Here is a 24136-nt window from a genome sequence, read left to right on the forward strand (position 1 = left end):
AAGTAAGATGGAAGAAAGACACTATGAACAGAGGTATAGTAAAAGGAATGAAAGAGGTTGCAGCTAGGGGCCGAAGGGACATTGCTAAGAACCCAAGCACAGTGCACCACGTGAGGTGCGCTGACGGCACTACCCCCCTACGGAGATAAAGTCATTAAGTAATGACTAAGGTTAAAGTTATTAACAAAATCTATGAAATTTAGAAACAATTCAACTTTTTGGACAGTCTATGTACAAGAAGGTAAATATGACAGAAACCAAGGTCTATAAATTAATCTATAGACCTTGACAGAAACGTTGACGGACAAACAAAAAGCAGAATCTCACTTCAAGTTTTGATTGAAATCCTTTCAACCATTTAAGAGGAATTGCGATGACAAGATAAGCGTGACAGACACACTGTCACACAGACATCGAAGGAATAAAGTAGTTTATCTCTCGACTCTGTCGTACGGGGAATAAAATTAGCGAAACTGAATCTTGCAACAGATTCTAGGAGTCTTGTGCAAGTGGCATCGGATCACAATGAGACACGAAAACCCAAAAGGAATGAGGGTGAGGAGACGAGTACTGGAATTCTCCTCCTAATTCCGTTATCATTTCAAAAGCCAGGTTTTTCCTTTCTATAGCGGAATCAAATTATTTTCCCTCCCCCCCTTTTTTTTGTTTGTTTCCAACGTCACAGGCTATATAAAGGCATTGGGTTGCCACTCCCAACAGACTCTTCAGCACAAGTTTCCTAACCTACAGCAAGGAAAGATCTCTTGGCTTACCACGACACACCGCTCAGCAAAATTGCCTTCGTTTTGCTGAGTAATAAAGCTAAAGTCTTTTAATATCAATGATCTGAAAATGTACAAAACTCTTCATACACACATCAAGAGAGAGAGAGAGAGAGAGAGAGAGAGAGAGAGAGAGAGAGAGAGAGAGAGAGAGAGAAATGAGTCACCACCACTGACCAAGTGCACACCCAGCAACTGAGTAACGGAGTAGTGCTTTTATCATAAATTCTGCTGAACCTACATCCACACACGATTTATCAATGCAGCTAAAAACACCATCTATGCAGACATTTACTGGAGAAGCAACAAAATTTTCAAACTCTAAGCTATTCACCAAAGTTTAAATGTCTTTAAAAAACAAACAAACAAACAAACACTAAAAGGGACAAAACTTTTATCCAAACTGTAGCACAAGACTTCCTGTAGTGGTAGAACTGAAATTGGGATATGAATATATCTTTGCTTTAAATTTTCATTTACATATTCATCTGTTGGTTTCATTCAGTGATGCCTCATGCTTTATAATAACATAAAGAGCTACAGAGCTCTGATTATCACTAACCCTCACTTACATAATTTTATATGAAAAAGGGGATTAAACAAATACACTTTACAATCCCCGTCTAGAAAACTAACAGCCCGAAAGGCATTATCAATCAAAAGTGTGAAGACTTTTGGTAAACTAATTCCTTGCAATTTTCCTTGATAGATAACCCCATGAAGCGCTTGCACATCCAGTAAACTTAAACTTACTGTTAGCGCTGGTGTTGTTTTAAGATTGGTCTAATAACTAAACATAAATTATGAACAACAATGAGAAGTCCAAAATATTCTATGAGTTGGTTGGCTTATGCCAGAGAATTGGAGTGGACGTCTGGACTCGGTCCAGCTAATCAATACTACTTATAAGGGAAAACCATACCCTTCTATCTTCTGAAGGTGATTAGATAGAGTATTACAAGTCTCAAGCTAAACCACCTCCGCTCTAAAATACTAATAAAACAAAATATTTTCACTGAATGTAGTACGAAAAATTTCTTCAAACTACGATTTTCTTAATAGAATGTGAAATCACTAAACGTCTTCGTTTACTAAGAAATGATCCATCAACAACTTCTACAAGAGTCCGGAGTGAAGAAAGTTTATCACGAACTCGCCAAACAGTCATTAGTACTATCTTTTACTAGTTCCCAGGGTTCAAAACGCCAAAATGAGCTCTCTCTCTCTCTCTCTTGACGACAGATAACATACAATCAATCTCACTCTCTTTTTAGCAATATGGGACTTCCAAATCTGAATGTTGTAATTATATATATATATATATATATATATATATATATATATATATATACATATATACACACATGTGTGTATGTATGTGTGCGTGTATCGCATAAATCGAAAGAGAATCACATGCAGAATGGTTTCAAACTCCGCATATTAGAGAAACCTCGTAGAGGCTCTGCCCTGTAATGATTCGGGTCATTCTTTGTATTGGTTATTGGAATTGGATATAATGTGCACTGCACACAATATATTATTCCGACCTGTACTGGAATTGCCTGAGAGAGAGAGAGAGAGAGAGAGAGAGAGAGAGAGAGAGAGAGAGAGAGAGAGAGAGAGAGAGAGACTACCTACAAGGTTTCTCCTGCCTCGCTTAGTGCTTAAACAATGCTGATGAAGTTAAGACGAAAAATTAAAGAATGAAATTCTAGTGCGGGTTTCATTATCTAAAAACAAACTCTGCTGATTAAGCTGCAGCAGTAAATCTTAAAACTGAAATTTCCCAAGGTAATAATGATAGAAATACCTTATATTCTTCCATTAGGTAAAAAAAATATCTATTTCAGATTGTTTTAAATTGATGTATGCTATCCGGATTCTCTAATTTAACTAAAATTATTATGCATTGTGGCTCTCTTTTTAATGAAAGGTCAACGGGACAAGGAACCAGGTTGAACGCTCTTGACTTTCCTGTGTTTAATGGAAATAGCCTTCAGATGTAGTCTATTACACATTCTTTATTACTAATTCTCAGTAAACAAATGAAAATAAAGTCTTTTTGGTCTCACTCAGCATCGAGATTTTTTATCTAATTCTAAAATATTACGAGCCTTCCATTCAAGGAAATGCTGAACAGCTGCTGACTGGTGAACAATGTGCATACGTAAAATACAAGTATAAATGTACATAATTACTGGACAGTAAATGCACAGGGAATAACGCAAGCACAAGTGTGTGTGTGTGTGTGTATGTATGTGTGTGTGTGTGTGTGTGAGGGAGAGAGAGAGAGAGCACAAACCACCGCATCCTTAGAAAAAGAAAAAAATGTTTCTCAAAAGACGCAAGACCTCTGGTTGCTAATCATCGTCTCGGTGCATTATAACCAACTCCAAGCCAGGGGAGGAAGAGGGAGAGGGAGAGGGAGGGAGGGAAGGAGAACGAGGAGGGCGGGGGGACGACAAGGAGGAAGAAGCAGCCCGCAACCACCAATGAATACGGTAGCGTGAGGAATAATAACGCCGATGAGGTAAAATCCTCCCGTAATTGTCTATCCCGAAATCTCCTCTTCCTTTCTTCTTCAGTCCTCTGTGAGAGGAACTGCCTGATTTCGCTTAAATAGGGACAGTTACACTGATGCAGAGAGAAGGAGTACATTGTACTATGTAAATGAAGGATACATACTACTACGTAACAGAAGGCTAAATAGTACCATGTAACAGAAGACTACATAGTACTATGTGCCAGAATGTAAAATAGGACTATGTAACAGAAGGTTACTATGTAAAAGAAGGTTAAATAGGACTTTGTAACAGGCTACGCAGTGCTGTGTAACCGGAGGCTACGCAGTAATGGTAACAGGAGGCTACGCAGCTAAGTATATCTTAGTTTTACCACACCACTGAGCTGATTAACAGCTCTCCTAGGGCTGGCCCGAAGGATTAGACTTATTTTACGTGGCTAAGAACCAATTGGTTACTTAGCAACGGGACCTACAGCTTATTGTGGAATCTGAACCACATTATACCGAGAAATGAATTTCTATCACCACAAATAAATTCCTTTAATTCTTCATTAGCCGGCCAGAGACTCGAACTCGGCCCTAGCGACTGCTAGGCGACAACTCTACCGACTCTCCCAACGAGGAACTGGCTACGCAGTACTATTTAACAGGAGGCTATGTAGTACTATATAACAGAAGGCTAAACAGAGGGCTACATAGTATTATGTCACAGAAGGCTACATAGTACTACGCAACAGACGGCTAAATAGTACCTTGGGACAGAGAGCTACATAGCACTGTTAAACAGAAGCGACATAGTACTTCGTAACAGAAGGCAAACTAATAAAGTATCGTGGAACAGGAGGCTACATAGTACTATGTAACAGCAGGCTACATGGGGCATGTAACAGAAGGATATGTAGCGCTGTGTAAGAGAAGGTTACACAGTACTATGTAACAGACAGTACTATGTAATGTTACCAAACTTACTTGTGTCTGTAATTATCAATGTATGATTGGTGTATATATACTGTATATATATTATATATATATGTGTGTGTATATGTATATATATATATATATATATATATATATATATATATATATATATATATATATATATATATATATATAAATTTTTTTTTTTTCAGCGAATGGGATCGCTTTCTTTGCAACCTCACCCGTTTTTTACATTTACAACATAACTGAGAAGGGAATAAAAAATTAATAATTACTAGAACTGTGGGTTTTCATTTGCCCCTTCAAAAACTCTCTCCTTCATTCCCCAAAATGGTTAAGCCTAACCCTTTCTCTGTTCACAGTGACTGCTTTTAGGCCTAATTCCAGGTACCCCTGCATCTAGCAAGACAAGGGAGGAGCCAAAAAGAGAAAGTTGGCCCCCCCCCCTAATTCTGAACCCTCCACGTGGGTTGACTGATGCCATGCAGTGGTCATTATAGAAAACGTGACGAAGATTGACCTTTGTGCCACCTATGTGGAACGCCAGAGTAATCCCCGAAGGTTATTTATAGACGCTGCAAGAGAAATCAAGAGAGAGCGCTCAGGATGTGACCCAAGGACAGATGTCCTCATCTTGTCTGTCCTTTTAAATCTTCCACGTGTCGACCCTGGGGCTCGAACCAGTATACTTTGTAGTGGCATTTGAATTCCCTCCTTCATCACCAGCGCCTTATCAACGAGGACACCATCATCTTGATGAAGGTAATGCCAGAGTAATCCCCAAATGTTACTTATAGACGCTGCAACAGAAATCGAGAGAGAATGCTCAGGATGCGACCCGAAGACAGATGTCCTCATCTTGGCTGTCCTTTTGAATCTTCCACTTGTTGACCCCGGGGCTCGAACCAGTATGCTCTGAAGTAGTATTTAAATTCCCTCCTTCATCGCCAGCGCCTTATCAACGAGGACACCGTCATCTTAACGACGGTAATGTGCCGGAGTAAGGTTCTTTTAGTCAGTCACGATCCTGTTATTTCCCTTCCTGACATTTCTTTTATTTTCCATTGTGCGATCACCTTCAGCAATTGTATTGGAGCATTCAGTGTTAAAGTAATTATGCATTAGTGTTGAACTGAGTTATTTGGCACCATCTGTGCATTCCTCAGTTTCCTTTTGAGCATCTTATTATTATTGCATGTAACCTTCTTGCATATATTTGCAGATAGGCCTTGACTGTGGAATCTCTCGGTTCCATCCATGTGCAGTCTCCCTTCTATCCCCCACTGCGATGTTCCTGTTATGAAGACATCGTCGGAGTAGAATATTTATTCTGTGTAGTATTCTTTATTTTAGCAGGCCCTTATTATTACCTGCCAGTAATTCGTCATTCTTCTGATCTGTGTTTGTTAATTAAATATAATTAGTTTATGTAATTTTTCCTCACATGAAGAAGACCTTAAGCCATAGATTTCCCTTGCTTTGTCTACGAATTTTCCTAATATTGAGTAAGATGTGTAATAAATAAAAGGAACTCCCTACGTTCATCCGTTGCCGCCCAAAATCAGGTAAGTATCCCCAGGACATTCGTAGTAATATATATGAACTGATTATATAGAAATCCACGTTTGAGACATAAAAGAAAATCTGCTACTTGTTTGTATATCTTTGTGATCAGAGGGTAACGAACAGATACTGCCGAATCGTCGAACACCATATGATCATTGGGGTTTGGCGTGGGTAATTCAAATGAGTGCCATACATCGAAGATCCTTATTGGTTCCTTTCAATTTTAAGAGACCAATCAGCTGAGGTCTATGACCTAAGCAAGTTCAGTTTGAAAAGTTGAAGATCAGTAAGAGTTTAGCGGTCGTCGGGCTAGGAAGCACGTCTGAAAGACAGTCATGACGCGTGCCACCTCAGAGTACCTTCCGACTATAATTGCATGATTAAGTAGCATATTCCGACTATAACTGCATAATTAAGTAGCATATTCCGACTATAACTGCATAATTAAGTAGCATAATATTAGCAACAGGGCCCTGTGTAACTATTAATGAAAATACACGTATTATTTGTGTCTTACGCTTGTCATTTGTACTGGTAGAACCTTTACATGACCGAGAATCAGGTCATATATATATATATATATATATATATATATATATATATATATATATATATATATATATATTCCATATATAAATTTGTTGCACTTAGTTACAAAACAGACTATGCCTATGTTATCCTAAGCAGTATCTGATAGGTAAACGACCGTGAAGGGGGTTAACAACCTTACCTCAATTGAATTAATTATAAATGGTACCACCTTGAGGCAACCTCCCCTCCCCCTCAACAGTCCCCGCCTCCCAAACAAGAATCCCGAAACTGATGTCGAAATACAAAAGGTATTTTAAGCTTGACTCCCGAAAAATCCATTGTGCCCTGTTGACATATACCTGAAGTTTGTACCTAGTCGTTAGTTAACTGTGGAGGGTGGCAGCCTGATTGTAAAGGGGCGTAAGCACACAATTCATTAAAAAATAAAAAATAATAAAAATTCTAGAACAAGGTTAACGTTGCAAGTTCACATCATTCGTGGATACGTTTTGTAGCAATCCCTTATGACTGAAAGTTATAGTTTGTTAATCCAATTTTGTCACTGAGAGAGAGAGAGAGAGAGAGAGAGAGATATGCAATCTATCTTCAGTTCAAATCTTAGTGGATACGTTTTATAGCTCTCCCTAGAACTAAAAGTTATAGTTGCTATTAATCCAATATCTGTCACTGCTTGGGAGAGAGAGAGAGAGAGAGAGAGAGAGAGAGAGAGAGAGAGAGAGAGAGAGAGAGAGAGAGAGAGAGAGAGATGAAATTTATTTTTAGTTTAAAACTTGTGTGCATACGTTTTATGGCAATCCCTTATACCTGAAAGTTATGGTTACTGTTAATCCAATATCTATTACCTCTTTTCAGAGAGAGAGAGAGAGAGAGAGAGAGAGAGAGAGAGAGAGAGATGCAATCTATCATTAGTTCAAATTTTGTGTGCATACGTTTTATAGCTCTCCCTAAAACTGAAATTTATATTTGCTGCTAATCCAGTATCTATTACTAAATTATTTATGTGTGTGTGTGTGTGTGTGTGTGTGTGTGTGTGTGTGTGTGTGTGTGAGAGAGAGAGAGAGAGAGAGAGAGAGAGAGAGAGAGAGAGATGTAATTTATCTTAAGTAAAAATCTAGTGTACATAAGATTTATAGCCATCCCTGAGAACTGAAAGTTATGGCTACTGTTAATCCAATATCTGTTACTGCTTTTGAGAGAGAGAGAGAGAGAAAGAGAAAGAGAGAGAGAGAGAGAGAGAGAGAGAGAGAGAGAGAGAGAGAGAGAGAGAGAGAGAGAGAGAGAGAGAGAGAGAGGGGTGCAATTGTACTAAATCTTGTGCGAATACATTTTATAGCGCTTCCTAGAACGGAGAGTTATAGTTACTGTTCACCCAATATCCATTACAGCTTATGAGAGAGAGAGAGAGAGGCTCACAATGCTCTCTAGAGGAGAACTGATCCAGCTTAAGATGAAGAAATAAACAAATCCATACTAATACCGAACACATTTGCTTAAAATTACAAACGGAATAACATACTGCAATGAATATTTCTTTGTTATTCCTTACTGTAACGCTCATTAATTTTAATCAAGGACAATTGTGAATGACCCAAATAAAAAAATTTAAGAGAAAAGAACCAAAAAAAAAAAAAGAACCAAACTACTGTAAATAAGCACGCTGACTAGCGGGTGAAACTCCCAATCAACCTTGACCAGCAGCTATGTCCTGTTTACTCTCTCATGTTTCACCTCTCTCTCTCTCATGCAATAGTAGATATTGGATTAACAGTACTATCATTTTGAGTTCTAGGGAAAGTGCTATAAAACTTATTCACGCAAGATTCGTACTAAAGATAGACTGCATCACGCAAAAATAAAATCTAATCCCTCGAGCCAGCCCTAGGAGAGCTGTTAATCAGCTCAGTGGTCTGGTTAAACTAAGATATACTTAACTCTCCCTCTGTGTGTGTGTGTGTGTGTGTGTGAACACTTGTTTGAACGCTCTTACGCTCACATGTGAAACGGTAACTTATCGATCGACAGACCCCGAACTTTCAATCAGATTCTACTTCGAAACCCTGTGAGTCTATGTCCGATTGGTTTGATTAAACTCTGCACTTTTGCATTATCAAATACTTTTGTCCTGTTAAACCAGGCCCACTTGCTAGGCCGATCGTATTTCGCAGGTGGTAAAGTACAACACTACCGGGTCTAGTTGTTCTTCAAAACACACCTTTTACCCTAGAATGGAGCATTGAAGGTGTTACAATGCTGATTTTCTGCAAGTCATTTGGGAAGTGGTTGCTAACATCAGTGACGCTACTCAGGCTTATGCAAACATAGTCGAATAAGTGCCAGGTACCTAACTCAATTCTTATATCACCAGAAGTAGGACAGAATTTAACGGAATACATGACAACCGTTCCGACTTATCTTGGAACAGATCCTAGACCTTCTCGCTGTTTAGGCAATATATGTACTGTATATGTACATATAAATATGTAATTATATATATTATATATATTCATATACACAATAATAAAATATTATATACAGTATATATATATATATATATATATATATATATATATATATATATATATATATATATATATATATATATATATATATATATATAGTTTTTTCAACATCAAACCTTTTCCTTAACATGAGGTAGCTCCCAGTATAGACAAGATAACGACCATTGTCAAAATATTAGTTCTTACTTCCACTGCTGAATCGTGGATGGAATCACTGTGCATATAACTTCCACAACACAGTAGCATCTATACAGAGGGCTCATTACCACAGAGCAAAATTCCGAAGATACGGCATAAACTTAAGAGAAAAAACCCATCGAGTAAAGAGTTGAAGGAAGGGTTTATAAGTAATCTGACTGCAAGAAATCAATATTCCCACAAAGTCGAGAATACTGACAAGATTTCGAGTATTTTTGACAAATCAGCTGCTGGGAATACTATTATTACATATTGAAATGTGATCAGTTGATAGACTTCATCTATACGACAAAGGTAGAGCGTGGACATATATTAAACGAAACAAATATCACATTAGCCTTTGCTTCTGCTGTCGGTGGTATTGTTTCAAAGAACAGAAATATCTGCTAAAGGCAGACAGGATGATCCATTCTGTAGCAAATATAGAGCGAATCACAGAACAAGGGAGTGTAGTGCTCCCGTAAAAAAAAAAAAAAATGAATGAAATCCATTATATTTCACAAATCTGAAGTTAAAATAAGCGGTGAATGAGTGATGTAATACCTTAGAGGAGGAGATGTAAAGGATAAGAAACAGAACTGCCCATGGACACTGATTCTGTGAGGTTGCAAATAAGTGTGATGTTACAAATGTCACTTGGATGAAAATGCAGCTTGAAAACGAAGATAAGACTAAAAGTTCGCGTCTCAACGTCCGAGTTCATATTAAGGTGTTCGATTCAGTAAGAGATCTTTGAGAGATAATGTAGTGTATTTGAAAATGTGCCCCAAGACTGTTTCAAAAAGATATTTAAAACATTCACATTTAGTGAATGAAATGAAATGAATGAAATATAAAATTTAGGTCAAAGGCCAAGCGCTGGAACCTACGAGTGCTGAAAGGGAAATTGAGAGTAAAAAGGCTTTAAAGGTGTAACAGGAGGAAAACGTGCACTTGCACTATGAAACCATTGTTAGGAGAGAGCGGAAAGAAACAGGGAAGAAACAGAATATGAAGAGAGGTACAGCAAAACGAATGAAAGGGGTTGCAGCTAGGGACCGAAGAGACGCTGTATAGAACCTTAAGTAATGCCTACAGTGCATCGCGTGAGGTGCACTGGCGGCAATACGGAGTTCATTCTGAGTGACCATCAGAATAAACTAGCAAGAACTTAATTTTTTAGTGTGGCCCTGCAAAGCGTCTTTTTTGACGGAATGGGGCCGAGAATCAAAAATACGCACCATTATGATATGCAAAATAATCCTGCCATTCAACAGATACAGTCACCCGTCAACATTGTAAGTATACTCCCGCTGCGCATGCGTAATAAAGGCAAGCCTTCTGGGTCACTTCAGCATATCGATTCCCAATATACTAAAATGTCACTGTGTGGGGAGGGAAGGAGGGAGGGGTAGGTGGCATCAATATTTCATCAAAAACTGGCCCGCCTGCTCGAATATAGCAGGTCCTAACCAGGGGGGGAAGGGGGGAAGGGAAAACGAGGGGGAGGAGCTTAAGACAACAGAAAGGAATAGGTTAAAGGAATAATTTAAGTTGATAATGTATACAACATACAATAATAATTAATAATTTAAAATAAGTGAACTTTGACTTAAATCAAATTTTTCAAACTTCTCTCATACACTACTGTGACTTCATCCGCTCAGCCACTGTAGATGGCTGAGTGGTTTCAGTCACCTTTGCCCTATCCAACCAAAAAAGGCAGAGATTCGAACCCTTATTGGGTTAAGAGCATTTATCATTCATATATAATTCCATTACGATGAAAGTTATTCCCAGGGTACAGTGAATCAAGTATATATATATATATATATATATATATATATATATATATATATATATATATATATATATATATATATATATAAATATATATATATATACACATACATATATGTATATATATATACACCTACAAAAGTGATTATAATACATATACAGATGTGTGTGTGTGTAATATAAATCATTCCACCCACAATTCAATATTTAAAGTATAAGGACGCAGTGACCATTGTAATGTTTCTTAGTCGCACTCCGTTCGGGGAAGCGATTTAATTATGAAAAATAATTGACATTTTTATATCATGGGCAATTATCATATGCGCCATGAAACACTCATTTTTACTGAACATATTCTATAGCTGCTATAGCGATACCCTCTACCCTGCCTCTCGATGTTATGAGTGATGCTCCAAGCATGACCTGAGCTGACTGTTCAGACTCAACAGGATAGGCCTAATTATTTTTATGAAGTTGAAGGTGTCAAGCAAAGCACTAGAGTACTTTCAGTCATTCAACATTTAAGAGTGTAAAGGAACTGGAGTGGTTGGACAGCGAGTTTAGGAAATGCAGAAAATAAAGGAGATGAAGTGCGTGGATCTAATGGTGGAAGTGGGTGAAAACCCTACAGTTGCACCTACAAGTGATAGTTTGAGAGGTTGCACAGCAAGATAGAGGAGAGGAAACTGGAATGAAGGTAAAATAAAAGGCTAAAAAGAGCATACACAGCTAAGAACAGAAAGGGACACTACAAGCACACTTTAGTGGTGCCTACAGTGCACCACATGAAGTGCATTAACGACACTACACCCCGCCCTTCCATGGAGACTAGTCAGCTGGGAGGAATGCCATACTCAAAACTACCAATCACTGATCTTACAGAGGTTTTTTCCTACTCTCTATAGTAAAATAAAGTTGATTCTTTTGTCCACCTTTCATGTCAAAATATCTTTATAGACGATAGATAATAATTTTATCTGTTCACTAATGAAATATTAAAGCAATCTTTATTGTCATGAAAGTTAACTAGCCGTTAAGCAATTTAAATTTCATATCGATGTAACTCATAGTCAAGTGACCTTTGGCAAGCCATTAGGCCAATGGTTTTAAAGTGCTTGTTCGTAGATACGTGGTCTTTCGGTTGTTTCCGTTCACTGCTCACCACTATTCTTTGTGTAAATATATTCATTTCATACTAAATCACTTATTTGTGCTCCAGCAATCTCCTAACAATCTTGACTTTTGAACCTATATCCTAATCAAATACTAGTACCATCCTACTTACAACCGAGCTTGGTTCCGACCAACGGGTTGTAAGTCAAAATGGATGTCAGTCGAACCTTAGACAGTTGCCGACATACTGGGTAGGGCATATCCAACCTCTGCTATATAAAGTTAGTTAGTTATAAATGATTTGTTTAACCAGACCTCTGAACTCTTGCTATATAAAGTACCTACATTAACTGTAATGTAATGTACAATCATTATTTCAATCTTTTTACCATAATGTACTTCTACTGATATATTTTAATCATTTATGTAATGTATATTATGTACAGATAGGCGTCGAGTTACAACAGGTTTAGGTTCCTGCATGAATGTCAGAAGTCGATTTTAACGTAAACTGGTTTGCAATTCAGTCTACATTACAGTTAATACTGCATGAAGCTGCTGATAGGGCAGGGTAACTCAAAATGATACTGCCTTAGTGATGAGAGAGCTCTCCCAAGATTGCACGTTGCCGAATAACTCAGTGGTCAACTGTTATATGGCGTGTACTCTATGCATCAGCCTGTCCAGCCATGCTGCCAGAAGTACGGTTGTAAGTGCGAGTGGTCACATGTCGAGCAGGTTGTAAGTCGGATAGTACTTGTATAACAAATCAGTGTTCATATACAGTCATATCGTTGCGAAATAAGCCCACAAGTCTGCATTAATTACACAATCCAAGTATCAGACAATTACTCTGTCATCACACTGCTCAATCCAAACACTAGCTGTCATATGAGGGGCCTTACGTGCCAGTAATTCTGCAGTTACAGGTTCTCAATACTTCACGGGATAATTTGACATTTTATTTTGAGTTAAGCCCCTGCATTTTGTTCTCCACCACATACACCGTTTTTGATGTAAGTTTTTATAAGTGGTTGCAAAAATCCCATCCATGAATTAAAAAGTTTAGTGGAATGAGACAAGTGTATATTATAATCACACATGGAACGGTGATGCTGAACAATTCTGTTTTAAGAAACAGTGTCTAAATCCTGGCCCTGTAAACCGCAGGCTGAATAAAAACTGCACATCGCATCGGACGGCGCTCAATGAACTGTGAACTTGAGAACTGAAAGTGGTCACAGGAAAATTTCACTCCCACTTCTGATTTCTGTCGTTTAAATGATTACTTGAATGTATGGGCAAAGATTAATAAGATTTCGAATTGAAGTATTATTACGATTTACTTTTCTGATTCTGTAAGAGGTTGTTACTTTGTTGGGGTTTGTGTCACTTAGAACACTGCTAATTGTACTAGGAGTAATATCATAGCATGAATTTAGACCTTGGTACTGACGCTGTTCCCTTGCTTTGTTTTTAAAATCATCCTCTCTTTACGTAGTCGCAGAATCACTTATTTAATCTTTTAAAGTTTTCATTCAGCATTTAGTCAAAAGCCTAATCTTACATTCAGAGAGCAATTCACATTACTACGACCGTGGTGTTACTCTGTTCTGTCCCTGCCTGGCTTAATTATTAAAATTAATAGCTGGAGTGAGACTATAATCGAGGAACTAGATGGACGAAAGTATCCCTCTGAAAACGCTTACCGTTATCAAAGCAAATACCTTACCTGAGTAACTCAATGTATCACTGAGGAAAGAATTCAACCGAACAGAATTTGTAACTGGCTGTTTACGAATTAAAAGGTCCTGGCATCTATATAAAATAAATAAATTACCTTGTTACCGAAATGTGAAGCCGCTATCCGTAAAATGAACGTTTTCTGCAGCTCAGCTGAGCCTTTACAATGGATTACTGCATAAGATTCCGAATTATTTATGTGACTTGCAACTTCAATCGATTGCAAAGCCAGACTTACCTAAGCTCGTACTACGAACATTCATAGGATAATGAAGGAGGGATTACAATTTTACAGTATTACTAAAAATGTCAAAAACATATACGAATGCCAGAAGATCTATTTAAACTTCAAACAGCGAAGCAATAAATGCAATGAAAGAATGAGCATATATATATACTGTATATATATATACATATATATATATATATATATATATATATATATATATATATATATATATATATATATATATATATATATATATATATATATATACACACAATATATGTGTGTATGTGCGCATGTATACATATTTGATCATAACCACTTTAACACGTGATTAGTTTATCATATTTCCACAGGTGAAAAATAAGAGACTGGTTTCGACTTTATTTCCATGTCATATATATGTGTGTATACAGTATATATATATATATATATATATATATATATATATATATATATATATATATATATATATATGTATAAACAATATATATATATATATATATATATATATATATATATATACTGCATATATATATATATATATATATATATATATAAAATAATGTACATATATCAACTTTATCACATAAACAATTGTTCTGTGCATTAGTGCAAGCACTAACAGGACCTCATTCAAAGTGGATGGTATTAAAAAAGTTAAGCTTTCTAGAACAATGAGGACCGTTTGTCCTAGAAAGCTTATAACTTTTTTGAATAAATATCTCCACTATATACCATTCAGTTTGAATGAGGTATGCACATTATATATATATATATATATATATATATATATATATATATATATATATATATATATATATATATGTATGTATATATATGCATATATATATTGTATATATATACTGTATATGTATAGTTTTCACTATGCCAGAATCAATCGTATTCACACAAATCGTACATAGGCCAAGATTTTTTCCCCTATTTCTTCTTCCATGGATGACAATCACCTCAAGGTTTGCTAACATGCTAAATCTCTCTCACTCCCTCACTCCCTGACACATCACAGAAACTTCCAAGGGGCGACATCGCTAAGGAGATTAGCGGATCGATTTGGTCCCTATGACATGACAAAAAATTGTAGTATAGTAGATCCTCCAGGTGAGTTTCCTTATTAGGAGAGAGAGAGAGAGAGAGAGAGAGAGAGAGAGAGAGAGAGAGAGAGAGAGAGAGAGAGAGAGAGAGAGAGAGAGTCATTCATCTGCACGATATTTGCCCTTTTCCACAGCATATGTATGAAGTTATATATTAAGATTATTTCATCACATACAAAAGTACACATACATACACAAACACACATATAAATATACATTATATATGTAAATATATGTGTGCACTATATATATATATATATATATATATATATATATATATACATACATATATATACAATATATATATATAAATATATATATATATATATATATATATATATATTTATATATATATATATATATATATATATATATACATATATATATATATATATATATATATATATATATATATATATATATATATATATATATATATATATATATATATATATATATATATATATATATATATATACACACACACACACACACACGCAAAGCATCAGGACATTTCTGCTGAAACGTTAGCCAATTCAAACACCATGAGTATCTCCGCATCTCCTGAACAGTGTCACTGACCTCTAACTTGCAATCACATTGGCAGGGGTCAGACCTTGCATGGGTGACCACTGGGAACGACAGGAAAACTAGCAGCACTGGGAAGACAGAAAAAGCAAGTAAAAAATGCGCCGAAGTTTCTTCAGCGCATTCGAGTTTTCTGTACATTGTATGATCAAGGTCACCAAAAATAGATCTATCTTTCGGTGGTCTAGCTATAATGCTGTATGAGCTGCGGCCCATGAAACTTTAACCACGCCTCGGTGGTGGCCTATCCTATATCGTTGCCAGAAGCATGATTATGGCTAACTTTAACCTTAAATAAAATAAAAGCTATTGAGGCTAGAGGTCTGCAAATTGGCATGTTTGATGATTGGAGGGTGGATGATCAACATACCAATTTGCAGCCCTGTAGCCTCAGTAGTTTTTAAGGTCTGAGGGCGGACAGAAAAGTGCGGACAGAAAAAATTGTGGACGGACAGACAAAGATGGCACAATAGTTTTCTTTTAAAGAAAACTAAAAAGCTGAATCCAGAAGCTGCTGAAGGTAATTATTTCCTACATATAATGTCTCACATTCATCTGGCTGACTAAAACTGCAAGGAGCAAGTTACCTCCCCACCCCCATGATGGAGAGAAATCAGTTAACTCATAACAATGTTAATAAATCTCAGACACTGGAGGGCTACGTCTTGGGTTCTGATGTTCATCATCATGCTACCATCCCAGGGGGGAGTGAGAGCAGGTATCATTTGAAAATAGTCACAACAAACCTCAAAGCCAAACAGAAAGAAGGAAATGGAACTGGAAGTACTATGTACCTAGTAACCCATGGCAAAGGTGACACAGAAAAGACTGGCATCTTTGTGACAACAGCCAGGGGACACAGAGACTAAAGAACACACACATGGCTTACACCAAAGGAGAGAGAACTAAAAAGAAATAGACACACCAAAGAAAACACTAAAGTCCATGAAAAGCACCCAAGACACTCTACTTATCCTGAAAAATAAATAACTAAGAACTAAATGCCAAAATCAACCAGGAACAAGTAAACTGAGGCAATAAGCAGCACAAAGAAACGGTATAACAATAAGGTTACCACACTGTAAGGATATATTCACCAGCTACTGAAAGAAATCAAAGGAGCTAACCAGGCACTAAGTATAGTATAAGCTGGTAGCTAACACAATTAACAGAAGCCAAAGTGAAAATAACCAACCCAAGCACACACCAGAGAAAGATTAGTTATCAAGCAAGAGGGAAAATAATGCAGGAAACAAGCGATACTGATTGAAGAAATCATAAATGGAAAAATGAAAAAGAAAGAAATGAAAACATAGGAAAGAAGTACAGCCAGACATAAAAAAGAACACCAATAATTAATTTTTATCTTAAACAAAAAATAAATGCAAAATCACCACATGTGGTCTAGAAGGCCTTTGACATGGGCTTTCACACATTGCTGACAGTGTGCTTGAGGATAAACAGAGCTGCAGGCTATTTAATAACCTTACTCATCACCACGATGCAGTACTTGGAGACAACTTTAACAGCATCAGAACAGCAGAGGTAAATATCAGAAGGGGCATCTTCCAATGAGATTATCACCGACGCTGTTCATATGCTCTAAGATACCAATGCCAATGGCCCTCAGGAAAACTAAGAATGACTGCCAAGTTGGAAACCAGGGCACAGTAACCAATCAACCAATGGATGGCAAGTCATATTGAAAAAATTTTAGAGCTTGGAATCCCTTGTATAAATAAGTCCAAATCCTAGATGAAGACATGACAAAGGTGTCTGGCATTGACAATTGAGCAGTTGTAGATATAGTAAAAGGAAAGCCTGTCCATAATGAAGGAATCCAATTTCTAGAAGAGGTAATCATCATGGATATAGGAAAAACTGGTTACGAGTACTGTAACTGTAAATCCTGGAGGCCAACACTATCAATCACCAGGAAATTACAGCAACTATCATACGAGAATACTTCTCCAGGATTGGGGCAATACTATAGTACAGTTGAACCTCAATGGTGGAAACACTGTGAAGGCAATCAATAAATGGGCCGTGCCAATAGTAGGCTACATTGCAGGAATAGTAGACTGGATAAATGAAGACCTGGAAAACAGTGAAACAAAAACAAGAAACCTGAAGACCATCAACGAGGCACTACATCCAAGAGCAAGTATGACTAGGCTTACTCTTCAAGGGGGAAGAGGGATGCAAGATGTGGAGGACTGTATCAACATCAAGAAAAGGAGACTAATCTCAATCAGCAAAGAGCCTGACAGGTTGAAGATAAACATCATACACAAAAGAAATGAGAAATGGGAAAACAAACAGATGCACGGCTGCACAAGAAGCAGTCTTGAGATGCAGCTAGAGATGGTACATGATAGACTAGAGGAGAGTTCAAAAAAGAAACTGAAGACTCAAGACCAAGCACTACATACAAGATATGTACCACATACTATAAATGGTCAAATATCAACATCACCCATGTGCTATAAATGAAAACAGATGAGATGATGACAACCATTAAACACATCATGAATGAAAACACCCTACTATATTCAGACAAATGGTACAATCATGTACCTGGAAGTGCTGGGACACAAAAATATCCAGGTACTGAACGGACAAGGATTTAAAGACTAACCATGTGATACAGGCTCGAAGACCAGACCTAATCAAGGTAAATAAAAAAAACTCAAAAGTATCCGATAGATGCTGCTGTGCCATGAGACACAATAGTTGAGGGCAAAGGCAGAAGTTAAGATGTAAAAGTGAAAAGATCTAAAAATAGAAATAAGGAAACTAGGGCAAGCTGAAGTGGAAGTAGTACCTGTTATCCTGGGAGTTTAGGAGTAATCCCAAAGACCATCTAGAGGAACCTGTAGAGGATTGGATGCACAACCCAAAACAGGCTTACTCCAGAAAAGGATAATTAGGATTACTGAGATCCTAGGACAACAGGATAATAGAGCTCATATCCTCAGGGGGCAGCTTGCAATGCAGACCCAGGACTACCATATAGCAACCTGGCAAGTTTGTCATGGAAAAAAGGTTCTGGAGTATGTATGTAGGTATATGTATATATATATATATATATATATGTATATATACAGTATATATATATATATGTATATACTGTGTGTATGTATATGTATATATACAGTATGTATATATAATATGTATAACATATATATATATATATATATATATATATATATATATATATATATATATATATATATGTATATATATATATTATATATATATATATATATAATATATATATATATATATATATATATATATATACAATACATACACATATATATATAATATATATTATATATATATGTATATAATATATAAAACATATATATATATATATATATATATATTATATATACAGTATATAAACATACAGTACAGTATATATACATATTCATATATTTACATATATATATATATATACACATACATATATACACACACACACACACACACACACATATATATATATATATATATATATATATATATATATATATGTATATATATAGTCGCATCCCGTTTCTTTCCTCTTTATTGGGGGATGACAGTAAGGTAAAGTGTCCGGGTAGTGGCATGTGGTCATTAGTTAAGTGGGAACAAGTGATTCTTTAAAAGAGATTAATGAAATTCCAAAAGACTTAAGGTTAAGGGGAAAATGATTAATTGTTCCCATTTCTGGTTTATTTAGCACTTCTTGTCTTACAGTTTCCACCTTATAGTTTCTTAACTGGTTCGAGACTTTGCATATTGGTTTGAGAGGCTTCACGCATCTGATTAAGGGGACTAATGTTCTAAGAGTCAATCACACACTACACACTTCTTCTCGAGCTGTCTTGTGGTTTCTTTTCTACTTCCCTTCACTTTGGAACAATTTTCTGCTCTCTCTTCTACTCTGCCTTCCACTCTTTCTGTCTCTGTTTTCAACTCTCTCCTTTTCTGTGTTTCTCCCTATATCCCCTATTTTCCTCTTGTCAACCATGACATCATATTCTGGGCGGCTACTGTTTCTGAGGTACCTCCTCCAGTTGCTTCATTCCAACTCTTGGAGGTGTGTTTTAAGGAATTCCTGTTGGTTACTGGGCACTGGCTCCTTGTAGGACATCTTTAGGTCTCTGGCTCTGATGGCATTTGATTGGCCAAATCATCTAGGCCTGACCTGTGGGCGTGGCTTATTTCTTTGGACTCTCCTTTGAAGGCACAGGGGTGAGGGGTGTCTTCTCATGTTCTGCTTCCCAGCTGTCCCCTCGAAGGACTCCTTGGTTTCGGCCAGATGCAACTTCTCTTAGCACCTTGTTAGTTCTTGTGCATTTTTGAAGTTGTGGTTGGCTACTTGTTGTGACAAGAGGAAAGATTTATGTGAGTCTATGGTCCCATCTACAGACCCAATGGAAATATGATATTTCCACTTTGAAAAAATAAGTTTTCTCTGTTCTCTCAATACAGTCTCGATCACGCTGCCTAACTGGCTCCTGACAGTTTTCTAACGGGATTATGAGGGCTCCTAACAGCGTGTACATTCTGAATGACAAATTCCTTCTACGAATCTGGCTTTTAAATATTAAAACAATCATATATGATATATAAGAGAGCAAAGAAATATTAGCAGTTATCTATCCAAATTACATTTGGATTTACTCAGCCCTCATGCCTAGCTGCCTGTGAGGTGGATTTTAAATTCTAATAAGTAATTAATTTGTACAATCAAACGGTGGCAATCTTCATTTCTTGGCCTTTCTTCATGGATTTCTTGTTGGGCTCGCTGCTACAAATGAATGTCCTTATTTGTATCTTGGGTGTATTCAAACATTGTATAACAAATGTGTAACGTACTTGTGTGCATTTCACTTGACTTTATCTATGTAAGTATAAACATCCTTTTGCATAAGAAACTTCTACATTTTTAAAGTCTAACTCAAAGGTATGACTGGCAACTTGAGTAGGGAAAGTAAAAGTAGTACTTATGAATATTTTTGTAATTGGCAAAACAAATTAGCAAGTCTTCACTAGTTAAGGTATCTCTAAGTAATGAATATTGCAAACGTGTTAGTTCTATGGAAAAATAAGTAATTACTATTTCTGCTTCTAGTGTTAGCACTTAGTTCATGCACTTCTTTCAATATTGATATGTTATGGGTTATGCCAAGACTTCTCCTTGATGAAGTATCCTTAAGGTATTCACAAATCTTACAAACTTTCTCTCTCATTCCTTTACCTTTTATTTATATGATTAGTACACTGAAATTCATATTTGTGATTCGAAAACGAGATTCTCGTTGAAATCATTTAATACCTGTCTTAACCTTCTGCCTTATTCTTCTATTAGTGATAGTAGGTTGCAATTCCCTAACAATGACTGCTAACCCTTCTGACTTTAATACGTTACATTTCAGAGACTTTACGTTTCTTGCTTCCTAAGTATTCCCCCTTAGTTAAAGAAAAAGCACATTCAAAGTTACTGTGCATTAACCCCAAATCCTTTTGCTACAAAACCAACTAATCAAAGTAAGAATTGCAACGTTATGAAAAAATGGTTTCATTACTAAGTCAACCAATGAAGGCAAACTTAGCGATAAAGAAATCAAATACAGGGAATCATAGGATGAATTGATGGGTTTGTTATCATCGTCATTACTGAAATGTGACTCTTCTATCTCTTAGGTTATATCTAGTTTTTTCTTCTGAAATTTCTTCTTCTAATTCTTCAATCAATTCTGCCTCTAACTTCCTTAGTTCTTTTGACTTTGTCTTTATTTATCCAAAAACCTCATTCTTCTAATGGTTCAGCATATGTGGAAGGTATTAGGTTATTTATTTTCTTCACCTTTACCTTAGTCTCTTGTGCATCTATGACCTTGTATGGTCCTGTAAGTTTAGTGGCTAACTTATAATTAATACCACTTCTTACTTCCTTCTTGATATATACTTCATCTCCAATATTGTACTCTACTGGCTTCAACCCTTCTTGATGCTTGTCTATCATAACCTTCTGAGCATCCTCTAAATTCTTGTGTAAAATTGCTTATGAATTACCTTGAAATTCCCAACTCTTATTTTCATAATGTCTTCAGAGTAATTAGGCTGTATTGGCTGATTCAGCCATGCATATGGTAATCTTGGTTCAAATCCCATTAAAGCCTTTATGGGTGTTGCTTGAGTGCTTGTATGATAATTGGACTATAGGTAAACTGACATCCCAATCTGGATCCTGTCCTACTGTATGCCTTAATGCATCTAGAACCTTTCTGTTACTTTTTTCTACTAAGCCATTACTAGCTGGATGATACGGTTGTATCATTACCTTTTCTACCTTGAATGCATCACAAATTTCTTGAACTAATGAGTTATTGAACTCAGTGCCATTATCAGATGTAATGAGCTGTGGGGCAGAGTACCTACAAAGAGAGCTATTGCACACTCTTTAGTTCCTTTACTAGTTAATGGTATTAACTCTGTATATCTAATGAGCACGTCAATACACACTAATATATTTCTACTCCCCTTACTCGTGGTGTGAAGGTTAGTGATAAGATCTATGGCTACTCTTTCAAATGGAGTCTGCAGGACGGGATATTTCCCTAAAGGTACTTCCTTATCTGTTCTTCCCTTGTAACTGTTGCAAGTATTACAGCTCTTCACATAATTACTAACATCCTTGTAAGTTCCTTTCTGATGGTAGGATCTCTTAACTAGTCTAACTGTCTCATCCCTTTCTGGGTGAGCTCTCATGACATCATCATGCATTAACTCAATGACTTTATTTCTTAGACTCTTTGGTACTATTCTTTTATGAAGCACTCATAGAAATTGATCAAAGGGTCATAGTCATGACATATCCAAATTAGTACGTCATCTATGACGTTTACCGTGTCCATGGGGCATCCAATTCTGTTACTTAATTCTGCTTGTTCCTTTTGAATAAATTCTCTTTTATATTCTACGAAATTGAAGATCTTTAAATCTTCATCACTTTTTTGTTCACTTGTGAAATTTTGCCATGAAAGCTCCTCTGTATATGCATGGTAAGTACATTTATATCATTGCCTATAGGTTCACCTTGTTCTGCTTCTTGACTTATCATGTTTACACTATCACCTTGTGTACTATGCCTTGACAAGCAGTCTGCCACTTTATTGGCCTTCCCTGGGACACATTTCAACTCTATGTCATAGTCTTGGCCTGTCATAAACCAACGAGCTCTACGTCTGAAAAAATTCGGATTCTTGAGCATTTCTACTGCAGCTGAATGATCAGTGAAGACAGTTATCTTATACCAAATATGATATACCTGAAGTGCTTTAGTGTCTATTATGGCAAAAGACTCTAAGTCTGTTAACGAGTAGTTTACTTCTGTGGGCTTGAGCTTTCTACTGTAATATGCTATAGCATTATATTTGTTATCATGTCTTTGCATTAACCCTCTGGTGATCCGGTGACGCGAAACCGCGTCAATAAATTTTTTGCCGTAAGTACTCCGATGACGCGATTTCCGCGTCATCCGTGAGTTATTTTCGGGGGAAATTCACAAAAAAAAAAAAAAAAAATCATCCTAAGAAGACGAGGACTGCGCCATTGCGTGGGCAGATCTTGGACCTACAAGGAAACGTAAGCAGGAAACCGATAGGTATCACGCATGCGCTGCAGTCCTCCCCCCTAACTCGAGCACTTCACCTCCTGTTTTGACCGCGTTCAGCTCGTCTTTTTAGAGCTCTCATGTTTTTTTTTTGCTTTGTCGTCATTTATCTGCGTTTGTGCAAGTGATTGTTGAGTATTTTGAATAATATTTTAAGTGTTTTTCCATACGATAAATAGTGAAGAATATACTTTTTTTTACGTATATTTCTGTCTTTCAACAACATTTCCGTCTTTCAGCTTCAATTGCTCAATTTTTTTCTGGGAACACTTATTGCTTTCACGTGGGCTATTTATAGAAAATTTATTCAACTTTCCAATGCAATTTTCATTTTTTTCTTAGCGTTATTCATTACCTAGTAATTGCGAAAAATGTAAGCGTAAATGTAAGCACTCGAGAACCCAGTTGAGCCGCGTAGTTCGGCCTAGGGTTTACAAGTGCGTGAACAATTTTTTGTATGCCTGTTTGTGCATCTGTAAATAACTTCAATGTGCATGTATTATATATCATTCGAACGGCCATTCTTTGTACTTTATCGTGCTGAACGGCAAAATGTAAAAATAACAACGTTTCTATATAACAATCTTTAGAGAACAATTGACTTTACGTGGAAAAAAAAAAACTTACGTCTTTGAGTTTCAATTGCTCAGTTATTTACTGGGAACACCTACTGATTTTAGGTAATATATATATATATATATATATATATATATATATATATATATATATATATATATATATATATATATATATATATATATATATATATATATATATATATACATACATATATATATATACATACATATATATATATATA

General features: G+C 36.3%; 1 protein-coding gene across 3 annotated transcripts in view; it reads right to left on the reverse strand.

Annotated features, from left to right (window-relative positions):
* Positions 1 to 24136, reverse strand: part of LOC136852626 (uncharacterized) — a 200956-nt gene that overhangs the window by 160978 nt on the left and 15842 nt on the right. The window lies entirely within an intron of this gene.

The sequence above is a fragment of the Macrobrachium rosenbergii genome, chromosome 25 (assembly GCF_040412425.1).
Source record: "Macrobrachium rosenbergii isolate ZJJX-2024 chromosome 25, ASM4041242v1, whole genome shotgun sequence".
NCBI classification, from domain to species: Eukaryota; Metazoa; Arthropoda; class Malacostraca; order Decapoda; family Palaemonidae; genus Macrobrachium; species Macrobrachium rosenbergii.